We start from the raw sequence: 12,639 nt of genomic DNA on the forward strand, positions 1-12,639 counted from the left end.
TTGGTATTCGTTCAATATTTTGATGAGATGTATCTTGTCTCTCCTCTAGTGGTGTTATGTGAACGTCGACTACATGACACTTCACCATTGTTTGGGCCTAGAGGAAGGCATTGGGAAGTAATAAGTAGATGATGGGTTGCTAGAGTAACAGAAGCTTAAACCCTAGTTTATGCGTTGCTTCGTAAGGGGCTAATTTGGATCCTTTCATGCTATGGTTAGGTTTACCTTAATACTTATGTTGTAGTTGCGGATGCTTGCAATAGGGGTTAATCATAAGTGGGATGCTTGTCCAAGTAAGGGCAGTACCCAAGCACCGGTCCACCCACATATCAAATTATCAAAGCACCGAACGCGAATCATATGAACGTGATGAAAACTAGCTTGGCGATAATTCCCATGTGTCCTCAGGAGCGCTTTCCTTCATATAGGAATTTTTCCAGGCCTGTCCTTTTCTACAAAAAGGATTGGGCCATATTGCTGCACCTTATTTACTTTTATAACTTGCTACCCGTTACAAATTACCTTATCACAAAACTATCTGTTACCGATAATTTCAGTGCTTGCAGAGAATACCTTGCTGAAAATCTCTTATCATTTCCTTCTGCTCCTCATTGAGTTCGACACTCTTACTTATCGAAAAGGCTACGATAGATTCCCTACACTTGTGGGTCATCAAGACTCTTTTCTGGCGCCGTTGCCGGGAAGTGAAGCGCCTTTGGTAGGTTGAATTTGGTAAGGAAAATTTTATATAGTGTGCTGAAATTTTCTGTCACTTGTTGCTATGGAACATAATCCTTTGAGGGGCTTGTTCAGGGTATCTTCACCCCGACCAGTAGAGCAAAGAGTTGCTCCTCAACCTACTGAAAATGTTTACTTTGACATTCCTTTGGGTATGATAGAGAAACAACTATATAATCCTTTCACAGGTGATGGAACATTACATCCCGATTTGCACCTAATCTATGTGGATGAAGTTTATGGATTACTTAAGCTTGCAGGTATGCCCGAGGATGTTATCAAGAATAAGGTCTTCCCTTTATCTTTGAAGGGAGATGCATTGACATGGTTTAGGATATGTGATGATATTGGATCATGGAACTACCAACGATTGAAATTGGAATTTTATCAGAAGTTTTATCCTATGCATCTTGTTCACTGTGATCGTAATTATATATATAATTTTTGGCCTCGCGAAGGAGAAAGCATCGCTCAAGCTGGGGGGAGGCTTAAGTCAATGTTATATTCATGCCCCAATCATGAGCTCTCAAAATAAATGATTATTCAAAAAATTTATGCTCGGCTTTCTCTCAGTAATCGCTCCATGCTCGATACTTCTTGTACTTGATCTTTTATGATGAAGACTATTGAATTCAAATGGGATTTATTGGAAAAAAATAAATGCAACTCTGAAGATTGGGACCTCGATGAAGGTAAGGAGTCAGGTATAACACCTAAGTTTGATTGTGTTAAATCTTTTATGGATACCGATGCTTTCCGTGAATTTAGCACTAAATATGGACTTGACTCTGAGATAGTAGCTTCTTTCTGTGAATCCTTCGCTACTCATGTTGATCTCCCTAAGGAGAAGTGGTTTAAATATAATCCTCCCATTGAAGTAAAAGTAGTTGCACTTATTAAAGTTGAAGAAAAGACTATCACTTATAATGATCCTGTTGTTCCTACTGCCTATATTCAGAAACCACCTTTCCCTGTTAGAATAAAGGATCATGCTAAAGCTTCAACTGTGGTTAACAAAAGTAATATTAAGACACCTAAACCCCTGAGCAAATTAAAGTTGAACCTAGTGTTGCTATGGTTAAAGATCTCTTGGCTGATAATATTGATGGGCATGTTATTTACTTCTGCAATGAATCTGCTAGAATTGCTAGACCTGATACTAAAAATAAACATAGACTTGTTGTAGGCATACCTGTTATTTTTGTTAAAATAGTAGATCATTCCTATCATGGCTTATGTGATATGGGTTCTAGTGCAAGTGCAATACCTCATTCCTTATACAAAGAAATTATGCATGATATTGCACCTGCTGAGATAGAAGAGATTGATGTTACAATTAAGCTTGCCAATAGAGATACTATTTCGTTAGTTGGGATTGTTAGAGATGTTGAAGTCTTGTGTGGGAAAGTTAAATATCCTGCTGATTTTCTTGTTCTTGGTTCCCCACAAGATGACTTTTGTCCCATTATATTTGGTAGACCCTTCTTGAATACTGTTAATGCTAAGATAGACTGCAATAAGGATATTGTTTCTGTTGGTTTAGGGGATATGTCTCATGAGTTTAATTTTGCGAAATTTCATAGACAACCCCATGATAAAGAATTGCCTAGTAAAGATGAAATTATTGGTATTGCTTCTATTGCCGTTCCTCCTAGTGATCCTTTAGAACAATATTTGCTAGACCATGAAAATGATATGTTTATGAATGAAAGAAGGGAAATAGATGAAGTATTATTTAAACATGGACCTATTTTGAAACACAACTTGCCTGTTGAAATCCTAGGAGATCCTCCTCCACCTAAGGATGATCCCGTGTTTGAGCTTAAACCTTTACCATATACTCTTAAATATGCTTATCTTGATGAGAAAGGGATATGCCCTGTTATTATTAGTGCTAACCTTTCAGAGCATGAAGAAAAGAAATTATTGAAAAATCTGAAGAAGCACCGTGCTGCTATTGGATATCCTCTTGATGATCTTAAGGGCATTAGTCCCACTCTATGCCAGCACAAAATAAAGTTGGAGAAAGACGCTAAACCAGTTGTTGATCACCAACGATGGTTAAATCCTAAGATGAAAGAAGTGATAAGAAAAGAAATACTAAAGCTTCTGGAGGCAGGTATAATTTGTACCGCTGCTGATAGTCAATGGGTAAGTCATGTCCATTGTGTCCCTAAGAAGGGAGGTATTACTGTTGTTCCTAATGATAAAGATGAATTGATCCCACAAAGAATTGTTACAGGTTATAGAATGGTAATTGATTTCCGCAAATTAAATAAAGCTACTAAAAAGATCATTACCCTTTACCTTTTATTGATCAAATGCTAGAAAGATTATCCAAGCATACACATTTTTTCTTTCTAGATGGTTATTCTGGATTCTCTCAAATACTTGTGTCAAAAGAGGATCAAGAAAAGACAATTTTTACTTGCCCTTTTGGTACCTTTTGTTATAGACGTATGCCTTTTGGTTTATGTAATGCACCTGCTACTTTTCAAAGATGTATGACTGCTATATTCTCTGACTTTTGTGAAAAGATTGTTGAGGTATTCATGGATGATTTCTCCGTTTATGGGACTTCTTTTGATGATTGCTTAAGCAACCTTGATCGAGTTTTGCAGAGATGTGAAGAAACTAATCTTGTCTTGAATTAGGAGAAATGCCACTTTATGGTTAATGAAGGTATTGTCTTGGGGCATAAAATTTCTAAAAGAGGTATTGAAGTTGATAAAGCTAAAGTTGATGCTATTGAAAAGATGCCGTGTCCTAAGGACATTAAAGCTATAAGAAGTTTCCTTGGTCATGCCGGTTTTTATAGGAGGTTCATTAAGGACTTTTCTAAAATTTCTCGGCCTCTGACTAATCTCTTACAAAAAGATGTCCCTTTTGTCTTTGATGATGATTGTGTAGAAGCATTTGAAATACTTAAGAAAGCTTTGATTTCTGCACCTATTGTTCAGCCTCCTGATTGGAATTTACCATTTGAAATTATGTGTGATGCTAGTGACTATGCTATAGGGGCTGTTCTAGGACAAAGAGTTGATAAGAAATTAAATGTTATTCAATATGCTAGTAAAACTCTAGACAATGCTCAAAGAAATTATGCTACTACTGAAAAAGAATTTTTAGCAGTTGTATTTGCTTGTGATAAGTTCAGACCTTATATTGTTGATTCTAAAGTAACTGTTCACACTGATCATGCTGCTATTAAATATCTTATGGAAAATAAAGATGCTAAACCTAGACTTATTAGATGGGTTCTCTTGCTTCAAGAATTTGATTTGCATATTATTGATAGAAATGGAGCTGAGAACACCGTTGCAGACAACTTGTCTAGGTTAGAAAATGTTCTTGATGACCCACTACCTATTGATGATAGCATTCCTGATGAACAATTAGCTATCATAAATGCTTCTCGTACTGCTCCATGGTATGCTGATTATGCTAATTACATTGTTGCTAAATTTATACCACCTAGTTTCACATACCAGTAAAAGAAAAAGTTCTTCTATGATTTAAGACATTACTTCTGGGATGACCCACATCTTTATAAAGAAGGAGTAGATGGTGTTATTAGATGTTGTGTACCTGAGCATGAACAGGAACAGATCCTGCGCAAGTGCCACAACGAGGCTTATGGAGGACACCATGCTGGAGACAGAACTGCACATAAGGTATTGCAATCCAGTTTTATTGGCCTACTCTCTTCAAGGATGCCCGTAAGTTTGTTTTGTCTTGTGATGAATGTCAAAGAATTGGTAATATTAGTAGACGTCAAGAAATGCCTATGAATTATTCACTTGTTATTGAACCATTTGATGTTTGGGGCTTTGATTATATGGGACCGTTTCCTTCCTCTAATGGGTATACACATATTTTAGTTGCTGTTGATTATGTTACTAAGTGGGTAGAAGCTATCCCAACTAGTAGTGCTGATCGTAACACCTCTATTAAGATGCTTAAAGAAGTTAATTTTCTAAGGTTTGGAGTCCCTAGATATTTAATGACTAATGGTGGTTCACATTTTATTCATGGTGCTTTTCGTAAAATGTTTGCTAGGTATAATGTTAATCATAGAATGACATCTCCATATCATCCACAGTCTAGTGGTCAAGTAGAACTGAGAAATAGAGAGCTTAAATTAATTTTGCAAAAGACTGTCAATAGATCTAGAAAGAGTTGGTCCAAGAAACTTGATGATGCATTATGGGCTTATAGAACTGCATATAAAAATCCTATTGGTATGTCTCCATATAAAATGGTTTATGGTAAAGCATGTCACTTACCTCTTGAACTAGAACATAAGGCATATTGGGCCATTAAAGAGCTCAACTATGACTTCAAACTTGCCGGTGAGAAGAGGCTTTTTGACATTAGCTCACTTGATGAATGGAGAACCCATGCCTATGAGAATACCAAACTGTTTAAAGAAAAAGTTAAAAGATGGCATGATAAAAGGATACAAAAATGTGAGTTTAATGTAGGTGATTATTAATTGTTATACAACTCTCATTTAAGATTTTTTTTGTAGGCAAACTCCTCTCTAAATGGGAAGGTCCTTACGTCATCGAGGAGGTCTATCGTTCCGGTGCCATAAAAATCAACAACTTCGAAGGCACAAATCCGAGGGAGGTGAACGATCAAAGAATCAAACATTATATCTCAGGTAATCCCATAAATGTTGAAACTAATGTTATTGAATCCGTAACCCCGGAGGAATACATAAGGGACACTTTCCAGAATGTTTCAGGCCTCGAAAAGGAATAGGTACGTGGTACGGTAAGTAAACCGACTCCAAAACAGTTCTAATGGAAATTTTTCTCCGTTTTGGAATATTTAAGAAAATAGGAAAGTAAGAAGTAGTCCGGGAAGGACAGGAGGCTTCCACGAGGGTGGAGGGCGCGCCCTACCCCCCTAGGTGCACCCCCCTGCCTCGTGGGCACCTCGTGTGCTCTTCGGACTCTGTTTTCTTACACGATACTTCTTTCGGTCGGTAAAAATTCATTATATAATGTCCCGAAGGTTTTGACCACCGTATCACACAAATATCTTCTGTCTTCGTTTCAAGCTATTTTCTGCCAGGGTTGTCAAGGCCAGGCATCATGTCATCTCCCTCCTCCTCCAACAATGAGGGAAACAATGCTTGGCTAATGAAGATAGAGCTGAAGAGAGAGGAACCCGGGGATCAACAAGGATGATGGGAACAAGAAGGCCATGGGATATCAAGTTCCGGTAGTAGTAGACGAAGAAATCCTTCAACCTCATCACAATCTCTTTACCCCAACGGAGATTGAATCTTTCAAGATTATTGAGTTAGCTCGTATTCAGAACAAGTATCTCACAAGTGAAAATATTTTGTTGAAGGAGCATATCATCGCACTCAAGGGCATTATCCACAAATTGGAGGACCTCCTACGCTCGATGTGCGACTACCCATCATCACCAACACCTTCACAGATAAAGAAGAACTGAGCATTGGGTATGGGCACTCCCCTTGGCAACTGCCAAGCTTGGGGGAGTGCCCCGGTATCGTATCACCATCATTTTTATCTTTATCGTTTTTCTTAGTTCGATCCTTTTGGTAATATCTTCAACAAGTAGAATAAAGTTTTAATATGATCTAGTTATGGGTTTTGCTTTATGATCCTTTTATGTAATCGAGTCTGTGAGCTATATATAATAAAGATTAGTATTGAGTCAAGGGCTTGATTATTTTGCTATGATCTTGAGGGAATAGAATAAAAGAGAAGAAATAAAAAAGAAATAAAGAGATCATATGGATCTTATGAAGAGTAATGTCTTCACATATAAAGAGTATGATGAATAAAAGTTGTTGAGAGTTGACAAACATAGTTTTGGTCATCATTGCAATTAATAGGAAGTAATAAAGAAAGAGAGGTTTTCACATTTAAATACACTATCTTGGACATCTTTTATGATTGTGAGCACTCATTAAATATGACATGCTAAAGAGTTGATGTTCGACAAGGAAGACAACGTAATGGGTTATGTTTTCTTGCATCTAAGATAAATTATATTGTCATGGATCATCCAACATGTTGAGCTTGCCTTTCCCTCTCATGCTAGCCAAATTCTTTGCACCAAGTAGAGATACTACTTGTGCCTCCAAATATCCTTAAACCTAGTTTTTCCATGAGAGTCCACCATATCTACCTATGGACTGAGTAAGATCCTGCAAGTAAGTTGTCATCGTTGCAAGCAATAAAAATTGCTCTCTAAATATGTATGCTTTATTAGTGTGGAGAAAATAAGCTTTATACGATCTTGTGATGTGGAAGAAATAAAAGCAACAGACTGCATAATAAAGGTCCATATCACAAGTGGCAATATAAAGTGACGTTCTTTCGCATTAAGATTTTGTGCATCCAACCATAAAAGCACATGACAACCTCTGCTTCCCTCTGCGAAGGGCCTATCTTTTATTCTTGTCTATTACTTCATGCAAAGAGTCATGGTGATCTTCACCTTTCCTTTTTACATTTTATCCTTTGGCAAGCACAATGTGTTGGAAAGATCTAGGTATATATAGCTAATTGGATGTGAGTTTTCATGAACTACTATTGTTGACATTACCCTTGAGGTAAAAAGTTGGGAGGCAAAAACTATAAGCCCCTATCTTTCTCTGCGTCCGATTAAAACTTCATAACCATAAATATCACGTGAGTGTTAGCAATTGTGAAAGACTAAATGATGGTTGAGTATGTGGACTTGCTGAGAAGCTCTTATATTGACTCTTTCCTATGTTATGATAAATTGCAATTGCTTCAGTGACTGAGATTATAGTTTGTTAGTTTTCAATGAAGTTTCTGATTCATTCTTGAGTATGTGAATGAATTGTTACTTTAGCATAAGAGGTCATATGACAATATATATATATATATATATATATATATATATATATATATGTTGTTGTTGTTGTTCTAAGAATGATCATGATGCCCTCATGTCCGTATTTTATTTTATCGATACCTCTATCTCTAAACATGTGGACATATTTTTCGATTTCGGCTTTCGCTCGAGGACAAGTGAGGTCTAAGCTTGGGGGAGTTGATACGTCCATTTTGCATCATGCTTTTATATCGATATTTATTGCATTATGGGCTATTATTACACATTATGTCACAATACTTATGCCTTTTGTCTCTTATTTTATAAGGTTTACATGAAGAGGGGGAATGCCGGCAGCTGGAATTCTGGGCTAGAAAAGGAGCAAATATTAGAGACCTATTCTGCACATCTCCAAAAGTCCTGAAACTCCACGGGAATTATTTTCAGAATATATAAAAAATATTGGGCAAAAGAAATACCAGAGGGGGGCCACCCACTGTCCACGAGGGTGGGGGCGCGCCCCCTGCCTCATGGGCCCCCTGGTGGCCCTCCGATGCCCATCTTTGGCTATACGGAGTCTTTCGTCGAGGAAAAAAATCATAAGCAAGCTCACGGGACGAAACTCTGCCGCCACAAGGCGAAACCTTGGCGGAACCAATCTAGGGCTCCTGCGGAGCTGTTCTACCGGGGAAACTTCCCTCCAGGAGGGGGAAATCATCACCATCATCATCACCAATGATCCTCTCATCGGGAGGGAGTCAATCTCCATCAACATCTTCACCAGCACCATCTCATCTCAAACCCTAGTTCATCTCTTGTATCCAATCTTTGTATCCGAACCTCAGATTGGTACCTGTGGGTTGCTAGTAGTGTTGATTACTCCTTGTAATTGATGCTAGTTGCTTTACTTGGTGGAAGATCATATGTTCAAATCCATTATGCATATTAATACCCCTTTGATTATGAACATGAATATGCTTTGTGAGTAGTTATGTTTGTTCCTAAGGACATGGGAGAAGTCTTGCTATAAGTAGTCATGTGAATTTGGTATTCGTTCGATATTTTGATGAGATATATGTTGTCTTTCCTCTAGTGGTGTCATGTGAACATCGACTACATGCCACTTCACCATTGTTTGGGCCTAGAGGAAGGCATTGGGAAGTAATAAGTAGATGATGGGTTGCTAGAGTGACAAAAGCTTAAACCCTAGTTTATGTGTTGCTTTGTAAGGGGCTAATTTGGATCCATATGTTTCATGCTATGGTTAGGTTTACCTTAATACTTTTGTTCTAGTTTGCGGATGCTTGCAATAGGGGTTAATCATAAGTGGAATACTTGTCCAAGTAAGGGCAGTACCCAAGCACCGGTGTACCTTATTTACTTTTATTACTTGTTACCCGTTACACATTACCTTATCACAAAACTATCTGTTACCAATAATTTCAGTGCTTGCAGAGAATACCTTGCTGAAAACCGCTTATCATTTCCTTCTGCTCCTCGTTGGGTTCGACACTCTTACTTATCAAAAAGGCTACGATAGATCCCCTACACTTGTGGGTCATCATAGACCTATGGTTCCGTAGTTAGTAGCTAGATGGCGTCCTCTCTCGCTTTTGATTCTCAATACAATGGTCTCTTGGAGATCTATTTGATGTAACTCTTTTTGCGGTGTGTTTGTTGGGATCGATGAACTTCGAGTTTGTGATCAGATCTATGTTTTTATCCATAAAAGTTATTTGAGTTTTTTGATCTCTTATATGCATGATTACTTATAGCCTCGTATTTTTTCTTCGAATCTTTGGTTTAGTTAGGCCGACTAGATCAATTTTTCTTGCCATGGGAAGAGGTGCTTTGTGATGGGTTCAGTATTACGGTGCTCAATCCCAGTGACAGAAGGGGAAATGACACAAATGTATCGTTTCTATTAAGTATAAAAAGATGGGGTCTATCCCTACATGAATACGTATTGTCTACATCATGCCATCATTCTTATTGCATCACTCCGTTTCTCCATGAACTTAATACACTAGATGCATGCTGGATAGCGATTGATGTGTGGAGTAATAGTAGTAGATGCAGGCAGGAGTCGGTCTACTAATCTTGGACGTGATTCCTATATAATGATTATTGCCTAGATATCGTCATAATTATTTGAAGTTCTATCAATTGCCCAACAGTAATTTGTTTACCCACCGTATGCTATTTTTCTCGAGAGAAGCCACTAGTGAAATCTACGGCCCCCGGGACTCTTCTTTATCATATTGGCCTTCGAGATCTATTTTTATTCGCTTTTATTTCCAGATCTATTAATCCAAAAACCCAAAAATACCTTGCTGCAATTTTTTTATTTTATCTGGCGTTCCTGTGAGATCTATTTATCCAGTCTACTACAATTTTATCTATCTTTTTACGTGGGAGGGATTGACAACCCCTCTTTTACGTCGGGTTGCAAGTGTTTGTTACTTGTGTGCAGGTACCGTTCACGTAGTGTTGCGTGGTTCTCCTACTGGTTCAATAACCTTGGTCTCATCACTGAGGGAAATACCTACCGTGGTTTTGTTGCATAATCTCTTCCTCTTTGGGGAAATACCAACGTAGTTCAAGCTGCATCACATACTCATCCTCCTGCACCTCCTGCTCGTTAGCGGCCAGAGCAGGCTTTGACAACCAATACTCATCCTCGTCCTCATCCTCCTTCACCCTTTGCTCGTCATCGGGTGAAGGCCTTTCGACAGTCCTCAGAAACTCATCCACATCATCGGTCATAATTATGTCTAGAGACATCAGGGGGAGGCTATAGGTAGATCACCCCCCGGAATACCAGCGGGTTCTTGTTTGACCTCTAGATCTGGTGGGTCATGTGAGACCTGTATGAATACCAGCAAGCTCCGCTGTCGAGGATCCAACGACTCAATTGCCTCATGCATCGCCCAGATGAAAACCCCTATATAAGTCACCCCCTTGAATCAATCTAGAATTATTTGCCGGATCTCATCCATCCTCGCATCTATCAACAATTGCAATGCATGCTGCAGTAGAGCTTTGGTGCTTGAAAACTAGGAGAAGATCTCCTTGCACTTCTCTAGTAAGATAGCATCGCCGGCGCAGAGCATCTCCAACGGTGTCGTCATCGCTGATGGCAGCTACAGGATTGGGGGTTGGGTAGGAGGAGGTGGAGGTGGGCTGCTCGGGCTACGAGGGGTGCAAAAAGAGAGAGAGATATTTCGACCCCCTTTTTTAGACAAATGACCCAGCCGTCCACAAGATGGTCCCACCTGTCAGTATTTCAATTGTCCCATGCATCAGTATTGGGCAAAGTAGCGATCAATGGCTTTGAACCGACTGCAAGGCATTGTTTGGCCTTTTGTGAGGCAGAGGTGAGTGGAGGAGGGGGGAAAGTGATCAATTTTAGACGGGCAGGACAAAACTAAGCACAACTTAGGAAGTAGGGGCACAAAAAGTAGAAATCTCTTTATTTATTGTTTCTTTTACAGTCACTCAACATCCAACATCCTATTTTTTTCATTGTCGACCATATTAGTTTTCACATTCTAGAGTTCTTTATATTATACTGTTCAACTTCATACAATCAAAATTGGTATTTTGATAAGTTTTTCTATTGTGCTAAAAGGAATTACATTAGTGTGTGTTATTTTATTATGGCATTACTTTATATCAATGCATGTTTATGTATCAAGCGACATGCGAGGTTAGCAATCTCAAATCCTGATATTGATACATGCAATCATAATACGTACTTGTGTTTTTTTATTAAAAGAAGGGTCACCCCCCATTTCCATTAAGAGAAATCATATGGTAATACGTACTACTTATGTGAGGGTATTTTTGTCCTTGGTGCGCCCCTGTAAGTCGTGCATGGCCAGGGTGCATGGCACATCCTTGAGGCCACGAGTTTTAACGATGACAAAGATCATCGAGTAGTCAATGCCAGATAAGCATATTGGGTAAATGTAGAACAGAGTCACGAACGGGCCAGTGGTGTGGACGATGTGTTGTAGGAACCATGCTCCATGGGATAGTGGCCACAGTAGGGGATGAGGAGTGTCGTCATGGTGCGGTCATCGCACACGACCCCTGCGGTAAAACACGCTTGTCACCAACACAACAAGAGGGTTGTCAAGCCCCTTGTCTTGCTAGTTACAAGATTAAATGCAAGTGATACAGATAGTTGGTAGCAAGGTAAAAGTAAAGGCAATGGGGTAACAAAGAAATTTTTTGTTTTCAGTAAAGAAGAATAGACCCAGGGGGCATAGGTTCACTAGTGTCATCTCTCTCAAGCATACAACTATGATGAACAAATTGCAATTGGGCAGTGATCAGATTGCAATATTTATATTTATTACTGTGATCATTCATGGTATAATCTCATATGGGATATACGTCTGTGATAAGTAGACCATTTGTTCGGGGTGGGGGTGTAGACCGTCTATCCAACTACATCTACTACTAATGCTCCACTCAAAGACTGCTATCCAACATGCATCTCAAAGTATTAAGTTTACAAGAAACAAAGCATTGCAATAAGCATGATGACATAATGTAGACATCAAAACATCAAGCAATTTGACAATACACCTTCGTTTATTCTTAGTGGCACCAATACAATACTTGTCCGGGTCCTTATTGTCACTCGGTTAGAGCATCACAACATTGAACCACTACAAAGCACCATTTCCTCTAAAGAAAAACCCATCAATCTTGGTCAGAGAAGATAGATAGATCAGAGAGCATGCAAAGACATTTAATAATACAATAAGAAACCTCAAAAGATTTAATTGCATTCAATGAACGATCTGATCATAAAGTGATAATTCATCATATCCCAACAAACACATCACCGATTAGATCGAATTAATCCCGATCATGTGAGGCGGCTTACGGGAACATGGTATTGAAGATCCAAGAGAGAGAGAGAGAGAGAGAGAGAGGGAGAGGGAGAGGGAGATAGAGAGGGAGAGAGAGCCATCTAGCTACTACTATGGCTCCTGAGGTTCTAAGGAACTACTCACACATGGTCATGGAGGCAACAAG

This window comes from Triticum aestivum, chromosome 6A, assembly GCF_018294505.1.
Source record: "Triticum aestivum cultivar Chinese Spring chromosome 6A, IWGSC CS RefSeq v2.1, whole genome shotgun sequence".
NCBI classification, from domain to species: Eukaryota; Viridiplantae; Streptophyta; class Magnoliopsida; order Poales; family Poaceae; genus Triticum; species Triticum aestivum.